The sequence below is a fragment of the Pinus tabuliformis genome, chromosome 3_2 (genome assembly GCF_031772625.1).
Source record: "Pinus tabuliformis cultivar Carrire ecotype Pingquan chromosome 3_2, CPIR1, whole genome shotgun sequence".
NCBI lineage: Eukaryota > Viridiplantae > Streptophyta > Pinopsida > Pinales > Pinaceae > Pinus > Pinus tabuliformis.
The window spans coordinates 85,348,721-85,376,048 of NC_142302.1; the positions used below are offsets into that span (position 1 = coordinate 85,348,721).

The window sequence follows — 27,328 nt, forward strand, 5'->3', positions numbered from 1 at the left end:
TTCCCTTTAGTGAGTTAATATAGTTTTTCTTACTTATTGTTTGACTCCATAGCCCAATGGTCTAAGATACCTCATTCTATCCATCTTTCTAAGAATATCCCACCACCCAATCTCAAACAAAATAAAAAAACCCTTGAACAATCATAACTAGCCTTAAGTCATCTTAACTGAAACAAAGTTAAATTATAAAGAGAGAGCCCTCTCTGAGCATTAGGAAGGCTAGGTCCTAATCTCCAAAAGTGGTTTGTAGTTACCTCGGTGATTTCTTTCTTTACCCTTGAGAAAATACCGAGTGATAACAGAACCTTTCCAACATATCTCTTAGGTTTTTCTCTTTAGAAATGAATATGCCCCTATCCTTTTGTAGGATTTGAAGCCCTAGCTAGAAAGTAAGTTCTCCAATCATTGACGTCACAAATTGAAACTTAATTTCTTCATAAAACCATTTTACTAGATTTTATTTGTTTCTACCAAACAAGATATGATCCACATATGCAACCACAATTAATAATTCATCTCCGTTAGCCTTTATGTACACATTCCTATTGACTCCTCCTCTGTTGAAGCCTTGTTTTTTAATGTACTTGTCCAGCCTAGAGTACCATGCTCATGTTGCTTATTTAATACCATACAATTCCTTGTTTAACATGCATACATAGGTTTATTTGATAACAAAACGCCTTCAGGTTGTTCCATATAGAACTCTTCCTCAATTTATCCATTTAGAAAAGAACAATTAACATCCATTTGGTATAGTTTGAAATCCTTGTAACAAGGAAAAGCTGAAAACATCTTGATTTCCTCCAGTCTCGCAAATGGTGCAAAGGTTTCTTCATAATCAAGATCTTCTACTTGTGAGGACCCTTTACACACTAGTCTTGCTTTGTTTCCAGAAAATTGACCCTATTCATTCATCTTATTTTTGAGTACCCATTTTGTTCTAATGAGATTCTTTCCAATAGGTCTTGATGTTAGTTCCCAAGTCCTCTTCTTCTCAATTTGGTCTAACTCGTTGTTCATAGCATCTATCCAAATTTTGTCTTTACTTTCCTCATCAAATTTATTTGGCTCGACCTATGACAACATAGCTATAAGAACTTGCTCAGATTTTTCTATTAGTTGCCTCATTTTTTGTACTCCTTCACTTTTATCTTCATTACTTTGATTTATATGATTATTATTTTTTTTATTACAGTGGAATCGGCAACAGGGGCAGCCTTGCGACTCGCGTTACATGGGGTTGATTCTGACCGCTACCTCTATAACCACTGGGAGTTGCGCCTGCCCCTCTATACAGCTCTAGGGTAAGTCCGAGGGATTTTAACTCATGAACTTGAGTACAGAGCCCGCCTTTCTAACGAACTTCACCGCATTGTGATTACCAACTTGCCTACCCCGTGGAGCTTTCTAGGATTATTATTCTAAGTGTGTCTTGAGGGTCCTTTTAAATGAGTCTCTGTATCTTATAATTCTCATCTTGTACTTCATTTTCTTTACTGTCATGATGATGATGATATGTAGGATTGGTAAAAATTGTGCTCTTGTCCTTATTAGGTAACTCTTCATCAAAATTTACATCTATGCATTCCCCAATATTAAGCTGTATTTTATTATAACATATGTATCCATTATGTTTTGAGGAATATCCCAAAAATATTCCTTCATCTAATCGAGCATGAAGCTTTCCTAGATTTTAATTATTATTTTCTATATAACATTTATTCCCAAATACTTTAAAATGCTTGATTGATGTTGGTTTCTCATGCCGCATATCATAAGGTGTCTTATCAAAGTTTTTTTTGAGATGTGCCTTATTGAGAATATTTACTGTTGTATGCACCGCTTTTTCCCAATAGGTTTGAGGAATCTTATTTCTTGAATTATGGCTATGGCCACTTGCTGAACTGATATGTTTTGTCTCTCTACAACTCCATTCTGTTGAGGTGTGTCTACAATAGTAAACTATCATTTTATGCCAAGTTCATTACACAAGTATGAAAACTCATATGATGTAAATTCACTTGCTCTATCTGACATTATGCACTTTATCTTGGACCCTATTTGTTTTTTTTTCAGTGCCTTGGATATTTTGAACTTGTTAAATTCATTTGACTTATTTCTCAAAAATTCGACTCATGTTAATCTCAAATAGTCACGAGTTATCAGCATGAAATATTTTTCTCCTCTTGGTTCTTCTGTTCTGGAAGGTCGGCACAGATACATATGAACTCGATGCAAAGTCTTACTACTTTATATTTTATGTTTGACATTAAATGATTTTCATGTTTGTTTACCCATTTCACATGACTTGCAGATAATGTTGTAAGTCTTCGTTATTGTTGGTATATATCTAACTACTCTCTTCTTGCTGAGTCTAATGATGTGATCAAAATTGAGATACCCCAATCTTTTATGCCATAGCTAAAATTCATCTTGTTTATTGATGTAGCATTCTTCACTCTCTTCCTTAAATATATATACATTATTCTCTCTTCGAACTCCTTTATCCAAAATCTTCCACATAGATGTTGACCCGATTTCACAGTATTGAGCTGTAAAGAGAACATCACAACCTTTATCACACATCTAATTTACACTAAACAAATTATATTTTGGACCATCTACAAACAGTACATCCTCAACCTTTCCTCTTCCATTATTCAAACTGATTGTACCCTTTCCTCTAATTCTTCCCGCTTCATCATTACCGAATATGATATTTCCAATATTATTTTCATCAATGGTTACAAACTTGGTTTTAACTCCTATCACATGTTCAGTGAAGCCACTATCTCTTCTATAGCTAAAACCTTAGGATTGAATTTAGAAGGTAATGGCCTCAATATTTTGTGAACTATTACACATTATTTGATTTATTCTCCTCAAACCACTATGGTATTTACGACTTCATCAAATCTTAAAAAGCATTTAGCTATATCTTCATCTTCATTCATTCTTATGGTCTCAAGTTGTGTTCTATATACTTGTAATTTGGCCATCTTTACCATTTTATCTCCTTCATGAATATTTTCTAATTTACTCTATATATATTTCACTATCTCAAAATGAATTACTTTAATAAATTCACACTCTCATAGAACACTAAGAAGTGCATTCATAGCTTTAGTATAAAATTCAGTTTGGCATCTTTATCACTATTTTTTCCCTTTCTTTTCTTCATATCCTGCAATCACAACAATGCATACTTCTACTCATAAAGATACTAAATATGTCTTCATTCTCACTTCGCAAAAGGCATAGTTCGTACCTATAAATAGAGGAGATTTATTTGTTGAGCATCCTACTTGACTAGCCATTTTACTAACTTAGAACCTCCTTCCAGTTGTTAGACTGCTACTGAAGGAACCTAGCTCTAATAACAATTGATATTTACGATTGGAAATTACTGATACATTGGGGGTGAATCAATAATTTAAAATATTACTTTTTCTCAACTTAAATTTGTTCTTATGTAGCTAATGATTTATGTATGTCTCTATTATTATTTTGTTCCTTTTGGAGGTGTCAGGGAGATAAATTTGAAGATATATTTATCAAGAATCCAAGAACATTCACACAACATTCAAGAACCAACACATGAAGACACCAAATATAAGTGGAAACCTCAAAGGGGGAGAACCACGAATTTTAGGCTGAAAGTGATGTGAAGGCAATCTACTACTCCTTATTACATCATATTTTTGTAGGCTCCAACCTACAAAAGGCTACTACCTCAAAGGAAGCTTCAACTCCCAAAAAGAATTTGCAGCCTACAACCCATAGGAAGCTCCTACCTCAATAGGCTACAACCCATTCTTTATTGTGCTACACTATAGAAAGGGACAAAAATCTCTTAATCACAACATCAAGTCACAAATGTTGGTTTCCTTATATACAACTCTATTGTCAAGTCTACTGATGCACTACTTCTTCTTGTCAAATTTTGGCTTCTTCTGTTGCTACTCATCAACCTTCTTATGCAGACTATTTCACTTCAAAAAGTTGTGTTTCCATTCCACATTGTATACTTTATAAGGTAGACATATTGGTTTTTCATATTATTTGCAGGAATATGAAATGAAGCATTGTCTTTTGGACTGCCAAAAGCTTCTCACAAACTTGTCACTTCATTTTCAATTCTGAAAACAATTTGTAATATAAAATAGAGTTGAACTAAAAAATCTCAATCAGTAATGATTACAAGAGACAAATCTGATTTTTATTATCAACATTTTTTGTTCAATGAAACATGTATATTTAAGCTTTTATATCAATATTTTTTGTCCCCTTTTAACAATCTTCAAACTTCACATTTAATATCATAGCCTCCACCACTAGTGCAAAATGACTAATTAGTTACTAAAAAAACAACTAAGATTTGCATATAAGCGACCATTTTTCACTCGGTGACCAATAGTAGTTGATTTACAGTATCTTATAAAGAAACCGATTTTTAGTCATTTTTAGCGTAGTCATTAATTGGTTCCCTCAAATTTACCATATAGTAGTATGCTTAATCATAAATTTGTTCATTAATTTTTCATTGGTTTAGTCATTAATTGTCACAATTAATGATCAAATATACAAAAAATATATTACTATCTAAATCCTCGAGAAAATCAATTAATGACGAAAGAAATATGACCAAACTGTGGGTCATGTTATAAAGTACTGTAAATTAGCTACTAATAGTCATATATATGCAAATTTCAGTCATCATTTGAAACAAATTAATGACCAGAGAAATATGAATAAATTTTAGTCAAGTTATAAGATACTGTAAATTAGCTACTAATAGTCATATATATGCAAAATTTAGTCATAATTTTAATAAAAAAATTATCATTTGCATTAGTCATTTATCTTTTTTTGGTATTTTCATATTCATTATATAAATGACTGATTTAGTAGTTTCTATTCATTTCATTTAATTTCATTCATAATCATTATAAATGACTAATTCATTCATATATTCATTTTATTCATGTTCATCATTAATTAATATAAACTACTAATTTAGTAGTTTTAGATTGATTATATGTGTTCATTATTAATTAAAATAAGTATGATTTTGTGACTAAACTTTAAAAAAATGCCATACAATGTGCATGTTTATGTAATATGATAACTCAAAGTTACATATGTTTATTACAAAACTAAAAAATATCAAGTGAAAATAAAGATAATTTCAACCATATAAATTTTATTATAGAAAATATCAAGTATTACAATATGAGTTTCCAACTTAATATCAGTTGGACTACAATTTACACGTGAAATATTGTTTCATCATTTCAAAACATTGTCACTGTGTTGACAAAGCATTGCAAGTGAATTCGCCAACTCTGAAGGCTTGACCATCAGTATTATGAGTGTCTTATGAAAGATATTTGCTTTAAGGGTATCACTAGACATATTCACTTGTCTCTCTCATTTTGCATTTATCACTCCAATGTTATTCTTCTCCTCCTTGAGTTGCTGCTTCTTAGCATCAATATTGAGTTCCTCTCCTGAAAATAAAAGAAGATACAATCTAGAGTATAAGACATGAAAGATGATGAATACTTGAATATAAAATCAAGTAGACTATAAAATATTTATATGACATATACCTCAACATTCGATACGATTACCTATATAAACAGAGTAAATAAAATGTCACCATAAAAAATAACACCTCAGGAACTTAGTATTCAACCTTTAACAAAACCGTAGGCACAACATACCAACTAAGTTACATGTTAGAAATATTAGGCAATAGGTAACTTGTCAAAACAAATGGAAAAAAAAAAATCAATGTTAAAAATATCCTTATTGCTTGTTCTAAAAGAGTCACGTTCCTTAAATTTGGATATTAATTTCCCATAGTAAAAGGTCCCCGTTATTATGACCTATGTTTTTAGAATCATGAGATTGATTTAACATCATATTCGATTGTGGTGACAAAATGATTCAACTTTCCAAGATGAGTACCTCACTTCGTTGAATGAAGGTGCTAGTTGTGTGTGGTGTCAAAACCTTAGGGAAGCAGAACACTAAGGCCTAAGAAAATATATCACCACTTTTCCACTGAAAGAAAAAATTTCAATCCTGTAATGGCCTCTAGGAGTACATTTCTTTGGATGAATATCACACTCCGAGAGATGATTGTCTAATACACTGAGAAGTGTAGATATATTGTCACAATGCCCCTCACAGTAAGACCCTATAGTTGTGTCCTATAATAGTAATCATATTATACTATTTAATTGTAAATTATTACTATAAGATAATTATTAATCTGAATAATTAGTCTAAAATTGTGTTTTTAGTACTTTTATATACATGAAAATATTCGAAAAAAAAGAACCTTTTGTGACTAGTTAATTTCAATTAAATCTAAATACACAAGAAATTATGGCTCCTCGGATTTTCTCTAAGGGTTATCCACTGATTGTATCAATTTCTCCCATGTCCTCTACTACTTCTAGTGAATTCCTCTTTGATGATGTCCAATGCCAATGCAATGGACATTTATCCTCGATGTTTTTCTCAGCGAAAGGGAAGATCCATAAGTAACAACCAAAATGTAGCCTCAAATATATTATTGGGGGAAAAATGCATTAATTATATGAAAAGCTAAGAAACACTACACGTTAATCATCTTCCCTTTAATATTGATTGATAACATCTTTGCATGATCATGTATTACTAAAGTGTCAAGTAGGGACATTTAAAGTTTGTCATCCATCAATAAAACCCTTGAGAGTGCTTGGTAGTTAATACTTCCTATTACACACACAATAGATCACCAACTTCAAGGATAGCAATATAAACACAACAAAAAAGAAATTAAAAGAAATACTAGGAAGCCAAATCCAAATAATCTTGAGTCAAGAAGATACCAACCCCTTCACATTAGCAAGGCATTCATAGGCACTAAAATAGAAAATCCTTCCATTACATCATTTTCAACATTTCTTTAATTTCCTTAATTGAGAACATAGCTTTCAAAAAAAAATCATTGAAAAAGGCCTCAAAATCATAAAAAATGCTCGAGTGATTGTTGTATCAATTAAATAGAAAGGCAATTGTTCGATGTGCTTTTAACTTGCGGAGTGTATTTAAGGATATTAAGATTTCTCATCCATTTCTCATAATCAAAATTTAATCTGTGGGTTCCAATAAAGTAATAAATTTCCCTCCAAGATAGCTAAGAGATCACTTTGGAGAAGTACTTTTAGAAGCACTGGGATAGTAGAAATGAAATTAACTAGGAGGTGTTAGCACTCAGTAATTTTATGAGGTTGCAAAAGAAAATCAACAAGGTAACCACAAACCAACTTTAGAAACTGGGATCTAGGCCTTCCAGCTTCAGAGAGTGCTCTCTTTGTAAGATTTAACTTTCTTTGGTTAAATATTAGGCTAGTTATGAAGTTTAGGGTTTGATTTGTATTTGAGTGGTTGGTTGATAACTTAGATTTCCATTGCGCTATGGAGTCTATTACATAGAATACATATTAACTATAGTATCTACAGATAGATCTCACAAGGCAAGGTAGCCAAACTGACTGGATTCTTTAAAGTCTGTGAAATGGAGAAGAAGAACAAAATAAGGTTCACTTTAAAATATAGAGCATTGTTACCTAAATTTTATATTTAAAGATCAAAAGAAAACATAGAAATGATTCATAGACGGGTATAGGGTGTAGATTTAAACAAATGTTTTCCTTTATTTATTTATTGAATAATTCAGATTTAGAAACAAATATGTGCTATAAATAGAGAGGTATAAACACATAAAATAGATAGATGTACATCACCAACAACTTGACACATGAATCCTATGAAAGATCTTATGTAAAACTTTATAAAATCTGTTGATGCTTAAGAAAAATATATATAATAGTGTTTCTTCTTATAAAAACCAACATGTACTACAACAATTGAAGTATTTATAACTAATTTACAAAAAAATATCATGTTAGGATGATGAGGATGTATCTACAAAAAAAATAGGACTGAAGTAATATAACTTCTTACAATGAAATGAGGTAAATCAAACTATCTAAAGTAGTGGCACTGAAATGAAGGAACAACTGGTTGTCTGGCATTGAAGAACTAGATTTGCTGTAATGCTGAGCTATGCCACTAAAATTACCTTTTAATATAGTAATTCAAAAAGTTTATCCCATTGCATTTCGCTTGGGATATTCATCTTCATCAACTTCCTGTATACTTCAACTTCAGTATACTTGGAAAATGTCAGCCAGGTGATGATCAAATTTGGAATTCCATATTGAATGTGAAGATCATATAGTACTACTTCTAGGAATGCCTTTCATGTCATGTTGAGTCTTCCGGCTGTAAGTTTTGAGCTATATCTTGCCTTGTTCATAATATGCTCATTGTAATCTGGCCATGTGCTGAGCTTGTCATTAATCACTAACATTTTTGGAAGTGCTTTCTTGTAGAGAGGATCCCCCTTGGAAAAGAATATCTATATACATGTGTTCATGTTTTTACCCTTATATTCAAGCCGTCTCATCAGGTTCCTTTTAGTCAACACGTTCCTGACTTATAAAATTGATTCAGTCCTGTCTTCAATTTATAATTCTTCCAGTTCTTGACTATTCTTGGAATTAAGAAATTTGATAAGCTCAATCGTTTCATTTGGTTTATCTCCTAGCTACTTTCTAACCTACTCAATGGCTTCATTTGACCTTTCAATAAGATCTTGTTGTTCAAAAATGATTTGGATTGAAGGCCAAATTTATCCCGTGTCTTCTTTAATTCTTTTCCTAATATTTTCCTTCACTTGTGCTGATGTGGTGCCCATGGCACAATCTTTTTCCATTTTCTGTAATCTTTGGGACAATTTCTAGGACTTCTGTGTTTCTTCCATGTAGGAATTTTCAAACCTTGTACTCTTCTCCTGTAAAATCTTTATCTCCAGATTTAGTTTCTTTAGCTCTTCTTTCTATTTTGACATACTTTCCATAGATTACGCTAACTTCACTGAGTCATCAACAAATGATGTGGGAAGCATTGTTGAGGATGATGTTCCTACTGTAGTGGTTGTTGTAGGTACACATGTTTGTACTAAATATGCAATAGGAACTACATGTTGGCATTATGACACAGATTTAGCACTATGGCATAGGTGTTGTCATTGATGACAACTCACTCAGATGACAGATGACAGTTCAACAGGTTAATAGCACAGCGTTACAGATCAAACTTCACAGAATGAGGAAAGAGGTATATGCAGGTTCACCTTGACAAAGTAGCATATACATGTGGATTAACAGATCAAAAGGAGCTTATACATACACACACACTTTCACAGAATGAAAGGTGCGTATATCTTGGAAAACTAAGTTTCGGTCCAAGGTATTTGGTCCATGGTATTTTGATCCATGGTATTGGTCAAAGATATATGGTCCAAGGTATTTGGTCCAAGGTATTGGTCCTAAGTGGTTTTGGTCCATGGTATTGCGTAAGGCCTAAGACTATAAAAGGAGGAGAAGATGATTAGGCAAATGTACTTAAATACTAAATATCTGATGAAGAGTGAGATCTAGTATACAGGTTATTGGGTTATGGTACATAACTGCATCTGACTCAAGGATGAACCTTAGCGCTTGATGAAGGATAAGATCTAATGATGGGTCAAGATCTTAAGGCTTTAAGTGAAGTATATTTATGTGGTTTGATCATTTATCTGAATAACTGGCGCATATAGTAGTCTGTAAATATGATGATCTGGGTATAACTAAAGTCTGGAATTGTTGTAATGTTTAAATCATCATTTACAGATCTATACGTAGGTTCACTTTAGAAAAGGCATGTATACACAGTAGTTCTGCATATCAAAACAACATATACATCTTAAATTTGATTTGCAGATCCGTACGCAGGTCTGCCTTGAGAATAGAGCGTATGCATGCAGGTTCAACACATGGAAGTAGCATATACCTCATAAAATATGTTTTAGCTGCTTCTGTTTGATGTTGCAGTGTTCTGGGTTCTGGGTTGTATTATGGTTACTGTATTCTGGTTATAGCATTATGAAAGATTAGATTGAAGGATTGTCAAAGTGATTGATTGGCTTAGTTGTGGTTGGTGCAAAGGATATTGGTTGATGCAAATATATTTGATGATTGAATGATGTTAGTGATGGATCCAATCTGAAAATTTATGAAACATGGTCTTGGAAGAAAAGAGAAGGTTGTAGCCTTTTGTAGGCTAGCACCCACGTACTAGTAAACATATCAGCTAGTATAAGAGATAGGGGGTTGTAGCTCCCTTCCAAGAGAAGCTGGAGAATGAGAGAAGGTTTTATCCTTCTGCAGGTAGAATCTTGTGTACTAGTATAAGACTACACCAGTACAAAATTGTAAAAGGAAGTTTCTTATTAAAAAGAAGATAGAGACGATTGGAGCAGGTGGTTTTCACCCACATTGGGTTTCCACCTTATATCTTTTGTTCATGTGTGTGATTGATTGTTCTATTTTTACTGCACCTGGTTATTGTTTATATGGTTCTGATGCACTAATTAAAGGTAACATATGATGAATTAACTGAATCATAAGTTTGCAAGATATATGCTAGTTTCCTTAAACACAATTGCGTATACACGCGAGTTCCATTAAATGAAGTAGCGTATTTGAATCTGATTATGGAAATGAAAAATTATTGACTTGATAATAATGATTCACTCCCCTCTCCCCCTCCCCTCTCAGTATTATTTCCAACAATTGGTATTAGAGCAGGTCCTTCAGAAGAAGCTTGATCGCATGAAGGAAGATGCATCATCATGAGTAATCAAGGAAGAGAGGGATCCATCAGAACACCAGTATTTGATGCAAGCAACTTCATTTTTTGGAAGGTAAGAACCACAGCCTATCTTCAATCTCTTGGAACAGATGTCTGGGAAATCGGGGAAGGAGGATATACATTTCCATTAGCAATTCCTACAGATGTGCCAGGGAAAAAGCAATATGAAACCAATGCCAAGGTTGTCAATACATTATTGGGAAGTCTGTCACAATCAAAATTTGTCAAAGTTATGCAACTCAAATCCACCAAATAAATATGGGACAAAATTGTTCTAAGCTATGAAGGAAACTCTAAGTTAAAACGTGCAAAATTGCAAACTCTCAGAATTTAATATGAAACTCTCAAAATGCACAATGATGAAATTATAGCTAGTTACTTCTTACATATAGATGAGATTGTTAATTGCATGAAGAATTTGGGTGAAGAGATAGAAGAAGTTACTTTATTTGAAAAGGTTTTAAGATCCTTGTCTGCTAAGTTTGAATCAAAAGTATTTGCCATGGAGGAAAAGCAGGATCTTCAGACTATCACTATGACACAACTACACAGAATATTAATTGCTTTCGAGATGAGAAAAGGAGGTCCATCAGATATGACAGAAGCCATATTTAAAGATTCAAGAAGAGAAGAACTCAATGAATCAAGACATATCTTAGAAGGAGAGGAAGAAGAAAACTTTGTCAAGAACCTTGAACAGGGTTCCGGAAGATTTAGAGGTAAATTACTTTTCAAATGTTTTGCTTGTGGAAGAGTTAGTCATTATGTTGCCAAATGTCCTCATAAAGATAAGCTTGATAAAGTTAAGGAATCAACAAAATGGAATAGAAAACAAAGTGTAAGTAAGAAGAGCTACTATACCTATGAAGATAGCGATGGTTTATTAATTAGTGATGAAGATGAAAATAGTAATGACTATATACTTCTGATGGCTTTTGGAGATGATGATTTCTTGGATGCTTTAGATGAAGATGACCTTTATGAAGAAATCTCTAAACTAAAAATATGTTTATAAGAAAAGAATATGATTATCGATACTTTGACATTCCAACTCGCTGAAAGAGAAAAACACAATGAAAAACTAGAATGTGAAATTGTGGGTCTAAGAAAGGATATTGAGAAAACAAAATCTCTCAATCTTAGATTGAATAAAGGATCAGAAACCTTAAATGAAATTATCAAAGTGCAACGTTCTCCTCTGATAAAGACAGGTCTTGGATATATTGAAGAAGCATCTCAAGCACAGAAGCCACCAACCTCCACTAAAATCTATCTTGATGCAACAAAGAGCAGTGAACAGTTTGACAATCGCCAGCAAAGGCATAAAGCAGATCACCAAGTAAATCAGGCTCAATTTACCTCAAGGATGAATAGAAGCTACAAACAACCTCAGGTAAATCATACTCAATCTGTTTCAAGAATGAATATCAATAGAAATTACAATCATCAGGTCAGTAGATTCGATAATCATGACAACTTCTTTAATGGCTAATGTTTTTCATGTCATAACTTTGGACACAAAGCTACTCAATGTGTTGCTTACAAGACCATCATGACTAGAGAAGCACGAAATCAAAGGAATGTGACAGGGATCATGAAATGGACCTATAATAACTATTCTCTTCTTGAAAATGAAATATAATTCTCTATCTGCAACAACTTTAGTCATGAAGAATCTGAATGTAGAAGTAAATTTGGACAAACATCTCAGAAGGATCAAACTTCATTAAGTCCCAAAATATGGAGAAATAAAGAACCGCAAACAAAAAGATGTGGTATAGCCTTGTATGAATTATTAGAGTCAGTCTTTATAGCCTTCCTCCAGTGTTAAAGCATGCTCTTACAAAGTGATTTTTGGGTGTCAAGGTCAAATTTTGTCTTTTCAGTGAGTCTTCAAATAAAATTTGGTCACTGGGCATTAGGTCTAGGATTTGTTTTCACTCCTTCCAAATTCTTCCAAGTATTTGTCCATGTCACCATTCGAATGAGTGTAGCATCATTAAAAGAGTTGTCATCATTAGTTAATGATCAAATGGGTCATTTTACACCTTTTTTGTGCTTCAGTTGTACTTGGGTAAGGCTCATTTCCCTCTCCTAGGGTTTTGAAGGTAATTTCTCTTGGATGGTCAAATCATTAACAAAACTTGTGTCCTGATGTTCATACACCTTCCCCTATCCCTAAAATACCTTCTTAAACAATTTCCATCACTGATATCCCTCAAATTAGTCATTTTCCCACAAACCTTATCTTATTGCTACAATTTGACAATTTTCTAGGTTAGGCCTGTGTTTTTCCCTTTTGGACCCCTTCCCCTCACTCAATCTTTGAAATTCCACTTTTCGCTACTTCCTAACATCCCTCGCTACTTCCCAAAATTTTATCAATAATTTAGAAGCCACACATCCCCTTCATTTCCCTTCATTTCCATAAATCCCCTACTCCACATATCGGGATAGGTTTTCTTCAAACTATGTTTCTAAGCAAGAAAAGATGAATTTGAAAAATGTGAGAGAGGTTTTTGTCCACCCTTGACCCAAGAAGAAAAAAATCTTTCAATTTTTACATAGGTTTCATGGTTTGGGAGAAATGTTGAAAACATCATTAGCCTCAGGAGGATTGATGCACCTCTGGAGTGACCTTGGGTCAAATAAAGATTTTGCCTATCCTGGTTGGACAAATGACTTGATTGATGAGTCAAATGATAGCTAGACACAAATATATTTCCAATGAGCTATCATCAGCTTAATTTTTAGTTGAGGAAGACCTTCAAAGGTTGACTGTAATAGCACTCTACGTTTAGGCAACCTCTTTCTGCACATTTTGACCAGTCTTGGGAGATTTGCCTTTTGACATGGAAAATGAACACCAAATTGAAAAATTAAAGATGTTCTGGAAAGTAGACTCAAAAAAATTTCCAACGAGCTATCACATGCCCAATTTCGACACCGGGAAGACTTAAATATTTTTCTGAAAAAAGGTGTTGTGCATTGGGAGGCTGGTGCTGCACATTGGGCAGGAACTGTGCATCAGATCCATTTCTCCTTCACAAAATTGCACTGGCACTATGCATTTGGAAGGCACTGCACATTGGGTTGGTTGCACTGTTCATTGAGCTACCAAGCTTGTAAATCACCCAAAGTCATCCTCCATCACTTCTTTTGCTGCATTCACATTCCAACAAGTAAGTATCAACATATCTTGAGCTTAAATAAGGTTTTCATGTATGGTTCATGATTTTTGCTTCTTAAAATTCAAACCCTAGTCTATCCCTCTACACTATTTTACACCACTGCAAACTATAATTCCTTGCCTCGTTTTCCCAACTTCATTTTCCTTAAACCTACCCCTTGATCCCATTTTCCCTAACTCATATTCCCTTCCCCTATTTTCCAAGAAAAAAACCTAACCCCTTTATGAAACCCTAAACCCCTCATACATCAAACCCTATTTCCTATATCAATTCCACTCACTCCCTTACCTCACCCCATCACTATTTTTCCTTTTTCAAATCCCTTCATACTCATCGTTTCCCCCAACTAGTAATCCACCATTCATCACATCATCCCAAAAAGACAGGCATGGAGAGAGACAGTGAGCCTGATTTTGAGGAGGAGGAATAGGATATGCGACATGAGGATTAAGCAACTTAAGGCAAGATTAAGGAGGTTATTAAAAAGAAAAAAGAGGGAGGATAAGCTTAATATCTTCACTCATGTTACACTAGCCCAACAAAGTAACTCATGAAACAACTTTGAGCCAAAATTGGGCAAATTTTGAAACAATTTTGTCAATTTCAAATTTTTGAATTATGCAACACAAAAAATTACAGTGGTGTTGCGCGTCGGATTGGCACACCCATTTTCAAAATGGCTTGTAATTCTGGATTTAACATCCAAATTACATCAATCCCTAAAATTTTCGTCTCATTTGGAGCAAAACTAGGTCTCCTAAAGGGCAAGAAACACTCAAAAAGTGCCCTCTCTGCCACTTTTTGCACCCACAGGAAGCAGTCTTGGGGGAATTCATTTTTCAAGGGGAAAATGACCTCCAAATTCTAAAATTAAATATGCTCCAGAAACTAGATAGACAGATCTTTCCAACAAGCTATCTTGGGCCTAATTTTGTGGAGTGGAAGGCCTCCAAAAGCATGCTTGAAGCCGCGCTGCGCATTGGGCAGTTTTTGTCAATTTTGCTTAAAACTCAAAATTTCTCCCAGTTCGACTACCAGTTGACTTTTTCTCTTCTCCTTGGTAAATTCGTGATGATAAATGATGTAATGTGATGTAAATTTTATGAAAAATGACTTGGCGGGGTAGATACATCAATGAAAAGTGGTTTAAAACTGAATGTATCAGTTCCCTTGGATTTAGAGGCAAGCTATTCCACTGCCTATTTTCTTGTTCCTAGTTTAGGTGTAGTTGAAACAGCTCCTTAACTCTTGGATTTTACCCTTGATGGGTAGCTCAGATGTTTTTGATGCCTATATTATGTACTTTCTTATTCATTTGTAAGGGTTGGACTCTTATGGATGCTTTGAGCTTCATTGTACATCACTTCTGCAGTTTGGCAAGGAAATAAACTAAGGTTTTGCAATTATTTTTGTTGGATTCTTGTGGTAAAGTGTCTTTGCATTGTTTCTTCCTTTGTTATTTAGTGTCTCTTATTTGTTTTATGTGCCAACATCTATTTCTTTATTCTTAACTAAATGAGTCAAGATAGATAGGTGGAATCCATTGATATTAATGCTTTTCCATGGGAACACATTTAGTTTTTAATGTTTTCAGCTGTTTGAAGAGGATTCATGAAATTTGCATGCCATCCCCTCACCAATCTTAGACTTACCATCACATTCAATTCCAAGTGCAAAAACACCTACCTACCTCGCCCCACAGAACATCCTACAATTTTGAGTCGATTTCCCAGACCTAAAGCTGCCTGCTCCATTTGTTCCAGCAACCAAACCTTCAAAATAAATAAAAAACCCTAGAGCTACTATACCTAGCCTAAAATCCATATTTTTAGTCATCTCGATTGAGATTGACAAGGAGAGAGCCCTCTCCTAACCTGGTAGGGCTAGCTACCAGGTTAAGCGTGGTTTGTGGTTACCCTAGAATTGCTTCAATTCACCCTAAGGTCGATCTAGGCTCTACCATAGTGGCAACCATACTGGGGAACGTAGTTTTATATTCCTCAGCAAAATGTTTCAAGCTTAGATCTGATTGTTGATGGTGGACAACGATCAGAAACCGGAAGGCTGAAATCATTCACCTGGCAACTCCAATGTTGAAAAATCCCAAGGTTTAGAATTTTTATGGCAACTCTACTCCTCAATAACCAGTAGCCTAAAGAATTTCTTGGTGAATTCGTTGTTATCAAAATTGATTTGCTAGATCGAAGGTATGCTCCTATCAGCCGAGATCACTTTCTAGGTTTCCCAAATAAAATTCCCAAGGTAGATTGGTAAAGGAATTTGCCTATGTTTAAAGATGATGATAAGAATGATGTTGCTTTACATCTGGTTAGATTTCACATACATATTCACAAGTTCAAGGTTGATTTTCCTGAAGACTACTTGATGAAGATATTCATGGCCACTGCTAGTATTTAAGTTTTGAAAGGTTTTCATACCATGTTCTTTGAAAGGTATAAATAATCTTATCCATCCTTAGTATTAGTTCAGAACTGTTGTAGACATGCTTATAGTTTTATTGAAAATCTTGAGAAAGTTTATGAAGATGATGACTTCATGGATGATGAGATCATGGAAGCCCTGTATGAAAATCCATTTCAGCAACATAAAGAGAGCTTAGTGGATACTTATCAAGATGCGCAGGAAAATTTGCAGCAGGATCAAGATCTTAGTACAATGGAAAATGATGAAAGAGAAGGTCTTATTTCAGATCTGCTCATAGCAGATGACAGTATGCAGGGAAATCAAGTTTCAATTTCAGATCGTGATGATGAAGAGTACCTTGTTCTGAATCCCATGAAGGAGAGCTCTGTTGTTGAGACTTTCTAGAAAGAAGAAGGCAAAGTTATTGATCCAAGTGTTCTCATTTCATTAGAAAAAAGTCTTCACGAGGAGGTAATCTAGTCCTTTTATGAAAAACAAGATGAGATCTTTGTTCATGTAAGTGAAAAATCTTCTTTGGATAACTCAGTGGTAAATGATAAAAGTGTTAGTTTTGAGTTTCAACTATCTAAAATTTTCCCTCGTATGACTGATGAGTGCGATGACAATTTGATTGCCATGTCATTTGGAGATGATCAACAACATTTTCAAATTTTAGAAGACCAGGGAATTGAGGACTTTCATTCAAGTTTTTCATGTTTTAAAATGTTATTTCAAGAAGACAATACTGGCTTGAGAAAAAGAAAACAAAAAGTATTATCTCCTCTGTCTGAAGATGAGATAGATCAACTCCTTAAAGGTCGGGTTACAACCCAAGCTAAAGAAGTTTTGCAGTGTTCACATAGTCAGGAAGGTTTTAATGAAGCTTCTTCCACTTTTGAAAATGATAACAATCTTGAAATTAGATTTATAGATCAATGAATAGATATTGTTTTCCTTCATGAAAATGATAAGGCTATTGTGTTTGATAATATTGAAGAATGTTTTCTATTTAAGAAAGGCTTAGACTATGAAATTGAGCCTGAGAGAGACAGTATGCCAGAATTTGAGTCAGAATTTCTCATGGTCAAGGAATTTACAGCCAACACTCAGATAGTAGAAGCTTATACTGCTCTATGCCTTCCTATCAATCAGCAACCAACTGTTCTTTCAGATCAAAATGAAGGGAGTACTTGTATTTTTGCTGCTGGATCTCAAGACAAGCTGGTGCTTCAGAATTTTTAAGATCCCTTCACCATTCTTTTGCAAACATTAGAAAAGATTAATGTTACTTGGTTCGTTAGCATAAGCCCTGGTTTCAGTTGTTATTGTGAGTTGCCTACATGTACATCGTTCTACCTGCTTGGGGAAAGTGAGAAAAAAATTTCAATATGTAGCCATTTGCTAGATTGGTTACATTAGAAGGCCCACTTGACATGATTGTACATATTTCATTAGCAGGCAGGTGGTTTTCATCATGATTTGAAGCCCTCAAATCTCGATGGTTTGTTGCCATTAAAAAGCTTTGTAAGTACTTGTTTCAGTTAAGTAGTCCTTGAGTCATTTTTCGTTTTAGTCAGTTTCAAGATAGTTTTAGAGTCAGTTTGTGTCGTCAAGTCATCAGTTTTGAGTCATGCATTTTAGTTTGAGATTTTGACTCCATGCCCAATGGATAAGGCTACTAGGTCTATGGTGTTCTTGGCACCTCCAAGGAGCTACCATCCCCATTGGAGCCAATGTTAGAGTCAGCCTTTGCAGGCTTCCTCTAGATATCAAACATGCTCTTACAAAGTGATTTTTGGGTGTCAAGGTCAAATTTTGTCATTTCAGTGAGTCTTTAATTAAAATTTGGTCACTGGGTATCATGTCTAGGATTTGTTTTCACTCCTTCCAAAGTCTTCCAAGTATTGGTCCATGTCACCATTCAAATGAGTGTACCATCATTAAAACTGTTGTCATCATTAGTTCATGTTCCAATGGGTCATTTTACACCTTGTTCGTGCTTCAGTTGTACTTGGGTAAGGCTCATTTCCCTCTCCTATGGTTTTGAAGGTAATTTCTCTTGGATGGTTAAATCATCAGCAAAACTTGTGTCCTGATTTTCATAAACCTTCCCCTATTCCTTATATACCTTCTTAATCAATTCCCATCACTGATATCCCTGAAATTCGTCATTTTCCAACAATCCCTATCTTATTGCTACAATTTGACAATTTTCTAGGTTAGGCCTATGGTTTTCCCTTTTGGACCCCTTCCCCTCACTCAATCTTTGAAATTCCACTTTACCCTGCTTCCTAACATCCCTCCCTACTTCCCAAAATTTTCTCAATAATTTAGAAGCCCCTCATCCCCTTCATTTCCCTTCATTTCTACAAATCCCTTGCTCCACATATCTGGATAGATTTTCTTGAAACTATGTTTCTAAGCAAGAAAAGATGAATTTGACAAAAGTAAGAGAGGATTTTGTCCATCCTTGACCCAAGAAGAAAAACATCTTTCAGTTTTCACACAGGTTTCATGGTTTGGGAGAAATGTCGAAAACATCATTGGCCTCAGGAGGATTGATGCACCTCTCGAGTGACCTTGGTAAAATCAAGATTTCTCCTATCCTCGTTGGCCAATGACTTTATTGATGCATCAAATGATAGCTAGACACAAAGATATTTCCAATGAGCTATCATGAGCTTAATTTGGAGTTGAGAAAGACCTTCACAAGTTGACTGCAATAGCACTCTGCATTTAGGTAGCCTCATTCTGCACATTTTGACCAGTCTTGGGAGATTGACCCTTTGACAGGGAAAATGAACTCCAAATTGAAAAATTCAATATTTTTTTGGAAAATAGACTTGACAGGATTTCAAACGAGCTATCACATGCCTAATTTGGGCATTGGGAATACCTTCCAGAGTTGTCTCCCAAAAGGTGTTGCGCATTGGGCAGGCGCTGCACACCGGGCCATTTCTCCTTCACAAAATTGCACTGGCGTTGTGCATTGGGAAGGCTCTGCGCATTGGGAAGGCACTGTCCATTGGGTTGGCTGCACTGCGCATTGAGGTGCCAAGCTTGTGATTCACCCAAAGTCATCCTCCATCACTTCTTTTGCTGCATTCACCTCCCAACAAGTAAGTATCAACATATCTTGAGCTTAAATAAGGTTTTCATGTATGGTTCATGATTTTTTCTTCCTAAAATTCAAACCCAAGTCTGTCTCTCTACACTATTTTACACCACTACATACTATAATTCATTGCCTCGTTTTCCCAAATTCATTTGCCTTAAACCTACCCCTTGATCCCATTTTCCCTAACTCATATTCCCTTCCCCTATTTTCCAAGAAAAAAACCTAACCCCTTTATGAAACCCTAAACCCCTCATACATCAAACCCTATTTCCTATATCAATTCCACTCACTCCCTTACCTCACCCCATCACTAATTTTCCTTTTAGAAATCTCTTCATAGTCATATTTTCCCTCATCTATTAATCCACCATTCATCACATCATCCCAAGGAGACAAGCATGGAGAGGGACAATAAACCTGATTTTGAGGAGGAGGAATAGGATATGCAACATGATGATTAAGCAACTTAAGGCAAGATTAAGGAGGGCCTTAAAAAGAAAAAAGAGGGAGGATAAGCTTAATATCTTGGCTGATGTTACACTAGCCCAACAAAGTAACCCATGAAATAGCTTCAAGCCAAAACTGGGCAAATTTTGAAACAATTTTCTCAATTTCAAATTTTTGAATTATGCAACACAGGAAATTTTGGTGGATGCGCAGCGCGACCGGCGCTGTGCATTGGGTTGGCACACCCATTTGCAAAATGGTTTGTAGTTATAGATTCATCATCAAAATTACATCAATCCTTGAAAGTTTCATCTCATTTGGAGCAAAAATAGGTCTCCTAAAGGGCAAGAAACACTCAAAAAGTGCCCTCTCTGCCACTTTTTGCACCCAGAGGAAGCAGTCTTGGGAGAATTCATTTTCGAAGGGGAAAATGACCTCCAAATTAGGAAATTCAAGATGTTTAAGAAACTAGATAGAAAAATATTTCTAGCGAGATATCTTGGGCATGATTTGGTGGAGAAAAAGGCCTCCAAAAGAATGCTTGAAGTGGTGTTGTGCATTGGGCAGTTTTTGTCAATTTTTCTTAAAACACAAAATTTCTCCCAGTTTGACTACCAGTTGACGTTTTCTCTTCTCCTTGGTAAATTTGTGAAGGTAAATAATGTAATGTGATTTAAATTTGATTAAAAATGACTTGAGGGGGTAGATACATCAACGAAAAGTGGTTTAAAGTTGAATGTATCAGTTCCCTTGGTTTTAGAGGCATGTTGCTCCACTGCCTATTTTCTTGTTCCTAGTTTAGATGTAGTTGAAATAGCTCCTTAACTCTTGGATTCGACCATTTATGGATAGCTCAGATGTTTTTTATGCATATATTATGTAATTTCTTGGTCATTTGTGAGGGTTGGACTCTTGTGGATGCTTTGAGCTTCATTGTACATCACTTCTGTAGTTTGGCAAGAAAATAAACTAGGGTTTTGCAACTATTTTTGTGGGATTCTTGTGGTAAAGTGTCTTGGAATTATTTCTTTCTTTTTTATTTAGTTTCTTTTATGTGTTATATGTGCCATCATCTATTTATTTCTTCTTAAATAAATGAATCAAGATAAATAGGTGGAATCCATTGATATCAGTGCTCTGCCATGGGAACACATTTAGTTTTTAATGTTTTCAGCTGTTTGAAGAGTATTCATGAACTTTGCATGCCCTCCTCAATCCCTCACCAGTATTATACTTACCATCACACTCAATTACAAGTTCCAAAACACCTACCTACCTCACCCCACAGAACATCCTGCAATTCTGAGTCGATTTCCCGGACCCAAAGCTGCCTGCTCCATTTGATCCAGCATCCAAACCTTCAAAATAAATAAAAAACCATAGAGCTACTATACCTAGCCTAAAATCCGTATTTGTAGTAATGTTGATTGAGAGTGAAAAGGAGAGAGCCCTCTCCCAACCTGGTAAGGCAAGCTACCAGGTTAAGCGTGGTTTGTGGTTATCCTAGAATTGCTTCAATTCAGCTTGAGGTCAATCTAGGCTGTAACATTTAGAAGGACAAGAAATTTAGTGATACATTGACAGTGGATGCTAGAAACACATGACAGGTGATAAAGAAAAGCTTCATTCATATAATGCCTTAGAAAAGGAAAAGAAGGTCTCATTTGGAAATGATACTCCTGCTGTCATAAAAGGTAAAGGTTTTGTTCTCTTAAAAGAAGAAGTTAAAGCTAGGAATGTTATGTATGTTTATGGTCTAAAGCATAGTCTGTTAAGTGTCAGTCAAATGTATGATCAAGGAAATGAAGTAGTATTTTGACGAAATGGATGTATTGTTTGTGAGCTTGATATAGGAGAAACCATGATCAAAGGTATAAGAACTCCAAACAACTTATAAATTCTCAAGGGAGGACAAAAACAATGTTATCTAAGAAAAAATGATGAACACTGGATATGGCATAGAAGATTTGGGCATCTAAGCTTCTCTCAAATAAAAAAATCATACATATTCGAGGTCGTTCATGATCTTCCTGATATCAGCATTCCAGAAAATACAATATGCAAATCATGTCAATTTGGTAAGAAAACCAGATCGCACTTCCCTGAAATGGAAGGATCAGCTAGTAAGCGTCTTGAAATTGTTCATAATAATTTATGTGGACCATAAAGGAAAATGTCACCTTGTGGAGAAGAATATTTTATATTTTTCATTGATGATTTTTCCAAAATGTGTTGGATAGGGCTTCTAAAGCATAAATATGAAGCATTTGAAAAATTCAAAGCCTTCAAAGCCTTGGTTGAAAATGAATCAGATCACAAAATCAAATGCCTCAGATCTAATCGAGGAGGGGTATTTACCTCAGATGAATTCTTTGACTTTTGTGAAGAACATGGAATAAAAAGGCAATTCTGCACTGCAAGGACTCCTCAGGAAAATGGAGTGGTAGAAAGGATGAACATAACTGTTCAAGAAATGGCTCTTTCTATGCTAGATGAGTCTGTAACTCCTGCAACCTTTTGGGTGAAGCTACATTTGCTGTCGTCACTATTCTCAACCAGGAAAATTTTCGGGTAAACAACACTCAAACTCCACATGAGCTTTGGTATGGTAAGACTCCTACTGTAAAATAATTCAAAAGTTTTGGAAGCAAATGTTACATCAAAAGGACTGATGAAAAACTTGGCAAGTTTGAACCCAGAGCAGATGAAGGTATTCTTCTTGGTTACCCTTCCTGAAGTAAAGGATATAAATGTTATAATAAAAGACTTGGGAAAATTATTGAAAGTATTGATGTTGTGCTTGATGAAGCATGCAAAAATCCAAAGCAAATAAAAAACGAAGATTATGAAGAAGATGAGGCTTATCTTCCCACGTCAAATTAGACTAATTCTGAATAAGAAACCAATGAAGCACTAGAAGAAAACATAATGGTAGAAGAAAAGACTCCGTCCAGGTATGTTTAGAAAAATCATCTAGAGGCTCAAATTTTTGGACAGAAAGAGGCAGGTGTGCAGACAAGAAGAACTATTACAGAAGCTTCAAGCTATCTAGCATCGCTATCCTCCACCAAACCTAAAAATGTAAATGAAGCATGCAAAGATGAATGTTGGGTCAAGGACATGAATGAAGAACTTGAGCAAATTGAAAAGAATAATACTTGGGAATTAGTTCCTATACCCCATGATAAGAATATCATAGGAAATAAATGGATATTCAGAAATAGGCTAAATGAAAATGGGGAAGTTATTAGAAACAGGGCCAAAATTGTTTGTAAAGGATATGCTCAACAAGAAGGTATATATTTTGAAGAAACTTTTGCACCTGTTGCTAGACTTGAAGCCATAAGAATGCTCCTTTCTCTTTCTAGTTTTCAGAAATTCAAAGTATAGCAAATGGATGTAAAACCTGCCTTTCTTAATGGAGACTTAGGAGAATAAGTCTATATTGAGCAACCAAACGGATTCATTCTGGGAAATGATGAAAAAATTGTATTCAGACTCATAAAGGGTCTCTATGGTCTAGAACAAGCTCCAAGGGCCTGGTATTACCATCTTGACAAATATCTCCATCAACAAGGTTTTTCAAAAGGATCAGCTGATAGCAATCTATATAAAAAGATTGACAATAATAAATTGCTAATACTTGCTGTGTATGTTGATGATATCATTTTTGGTAGTAATGAAGAAGCCATGAGTCAGAATTTTGCTTTGGTAATGCAGAAAGAATTTGAAATTTCCCTGCTTGGTGAGCTTACATATTTTCTTGGTCTACAAGTTCAACAAAATAAAGATGGTACTTTTCTATCACAAACCAAATATCTCAAACAGATCTTGAAAAAATATGACATGGAAGATTCTAAACCAGTATGTACCCCAATGGTAACAAGATGTAGTCTCAGCTCAAATGATTAATCAACAGTAGTATATCAACCAAATTATAGATCCATGATTGGCTATATGCTTTATCTAATAGGTACCCGACCAGACATCATGCATGTTGTAGGAATAGTTGGAAGATTCCAAGAAAATCCAAAGGAATCGCACCTTCGGGCAGTCAAAAGGGTTTTCAAATATCTTCAAGGAACACAGAATGTTGGTTTATGGTATCCTAGAGATACAAATCTTACACTTCATGCATATACAGATGCAGATTGGGCAGGAAGCATTAATGCCAGAAAAAGCAATAGTGGTGGTGCATTCTATATTGGTTTGAAATTAGTGGCTTGGTTCAGCAAGAAATAAAGTTCAATTGCATTATCTACAGCTGAAGCAGAATATGTGGCTACCGCATCTTGCTGCACACAACTCCTTTTGATGATGAAAACATTGCAACACATTTAGATCACATGTACTCCACCCATCTTCATTCTATGTGATAATACAAGTGCCATCAGTATTTAAAATAATCCAGTCATGCATTCCAACACTAAGCACATACCCATCAAATATCATTTTCTATGTGAACAAGTGGTTGAACAAAAGGTCAAATTGGAGTATGTTCCCTCCAAAGAACAGGTTGTTGATATATTCACCAAACCACTGCCCAAAGAGGCATTTGAATATCTCAGACAGAAGCCAGGAGTAGTTGATGTATCATCCTGTTGTTAAAGCTTATATGTTTTAGAGAAAGGTGGTCATACGTGAGTTTCATGAAGCGTAGTCACATACATACACTGGTTTCTACGGATACAGTAACGTATATGCTGGTTTGAGGAAAAGTAGTGGGATAGACTCAGGATGAAAGGGGTCTGATATGGTTAAGTGAATTGTCTGCTCTGCTTGATGATGGTTACAATCTATTGATGACATGTGCAAATGTGTTGGCTCTCATAAGTTGTTGACAACCTGATGTATATCTGATTGATGATGATGCCTTGATAACTCTTCTACTATATGAAATGATCAGATCTAACAGTGATCATCTGGCACAAGTTTAAGGGGAGCATATACTTCTAATAATGCATTGTTGGCATTATCTTAGAAGATCTTGGTACAAATTCACACAGTTGTTTTTGATTCAGGTGGAACAGGTTCAAGGGGAGAACATGGTTGCTGGTTTGGATGTTGATTGACAGATGTTGCTGATGACTATCATGGTCTTTCTTCAGACATTTGGTCTCTATTATATATTTCATGTATATCTTTTAATGTAAAGGTCATGAAACGACCTATTTTGTTACCCCACTATGCATGTGATGGATGATGTAATGTTCTTGTTTTGACATGTATAAACAATTTGTATATCCCCACTTGGTTGGGTGGATGAGTCAAACTTGGTATATCCCCATTTGGTTGGTTGATGGATGTATGTATGGGTAATTGGTGATAGGAAGGTCATTTATGATGTATGTACAGAGTCATGTTCTTCTTTTAGAACATCTTTTTACAGGCCTTGCTTATATTCAGGGGGAGCATGGACTCGATCATGGAGCTCAATCAACACACTTTTTCATATCAAAGAACTCAGAATGAACTTAGGGGGAACATAACCCTTTGCCCATGATGACAAAGGGGGAGAGTGACATGGGGTTGCCATTGAGTCCAAAGGGGGAGATTGTTGGCATTATGACACAGATTTAGAACTATGGCAGAAGTGTTGTCCTTGATGGAAACTCACTCAGATGACAGATCACAGCTCAGCAGGTTAATAGCACAAAGTTACAGATCAAAATTCACAGAATGAGGAAAGATAGGTATACACAAGTTCACCTTCAAAAAGTAGAATATACACGTGAATTAACAGATCAAAAGAAGTGTATACGTACACACGCACTTTCACAGAATGAAAGGTTTGTATATCTTGAAAAACTATGTTTTGGTCCAAGGTATTTGGTCCATGGTATTTTGTTCCATGGTATTTTGATCCATGGTATTGATCCAAGATATATGGTCTGAGGTATTTGGTCCAAGGTATTGGTCCTAAGTGGTTTTGGTCCATGGTATTGAGTAAGGCCTAAGACTATAAAAGGAGGAGAAGATCATTAGGAAAATGTACTTAAATATTAAATATCTGATGAAGAGTAAGATCCAGTATATAGGTTATTGGGTTATGGTGCATAGCTAGATCTGAATCAAGGATGAACCTTAGCGCTTGATGAAAGATAAGATCTAATGATGTGTCAAGATCTTAAGGATTGAAGTGAACTACCTTTATGTGGTTTGATCATTTATCTGAATAACTGGCGCATGTAGTAGTCTATAAATATGATGATCTGGGTATAACTAAAGTCTAGAATTGTTGTAATGTTTAAATCATCATTTACAGATCTGTACGCAGGTCCACTTTAGAAAAGGCACGTATACACGCTGGTTCTGCATATCAAAAACAACATATACATCTTAAATTTGATTTGTAGATCTGTATGCAGGTTCTCCTTGAGAATAGAGTGTATGCACATAGGTTCAACACATGGAAGTAGTGTATACCTCATAAAATATGTCTTAGCTTCTTCTATTTGCTGTTGCAGTTTTCTAGGTTCTGGCTTGTATTATGGTTACTGTATTCCGGTTACAACATTCTGAAAGATCAGATTGAAGGATTGTCAAAGTGATTGATTGACTCAGTTGTGGTTGGTGCAAAGGAGATTGGTTGATGCAGATATATTTGATGATTGAATGATGTTAGTGATGGATCTAGTTTGAAAATTTATGAAATGTGGTCCCTGGAAGAAAAGAGAAGGTTGTTGCCTTCTGTAGGCCGGCACCTACGTACTAGTAAACATATCAACTAGCACAAGAGCTAGGGTGTTGTAGCTCCCTTCCAGGAGAAGTAAGAGAATGAGAGAGGGTTGTAGCCTTCTGCAGGTAGAAGCCTGCATACCGGTATAAGGTTGCACCAGTACAAAATTGTAAAAACAAGTTTCTTATTAAAAAGAAAATAGAAAAGATTGCAGCAGGTGGGTTTCACCCACATTGGGTTTCTACCTTATATCTTGTGTTCATGTGTGTGATTGTCTGTTCTAGTTTTATTGCACCTGGTTACTATTTATATGGTTTTTATGCACCGATTAAAATCAACATATGATGAGTTAAATGAATCATAAGTTTGTAGGATATATGCTAGTTGCCTTAAACACAGTGGCGTATACACACAAGTTCCATTAACTGAAGTAGTGTATAAGAATCTAATTATGGAAATGAAAAATTATTGACTTGCTAATACTAATTCAGCCCCCTCTCTTAGTATTATTTCCAACACTGTATCTAGAGGAACAACTGCAAGTTGTGATTGATGTTCCTTTTCCTTTATTAGCTTGTCCATTTCTACTTCCATTGCTTTGATCTGGGAACCTTGTTCTACTATAAGCTTGAGAATATCTTCCTTTTGTAG

General features: G+C 35.1%; 1 pseudogene; it reads right to left on the minus strand.

The window, feature by feature from the left end:
* Positions 1–5,430: 5,430 nt before the first annotated feature.
* LOC149179958 (iron-sulfur cluster assembly SufBD family protein ABCI8, chloroplastic pseudogene) overlaps positions 5,431–27,328 on the minus strand; it is a 28,956-nt pseudogene continuing 7,058 nt past the window's right edge.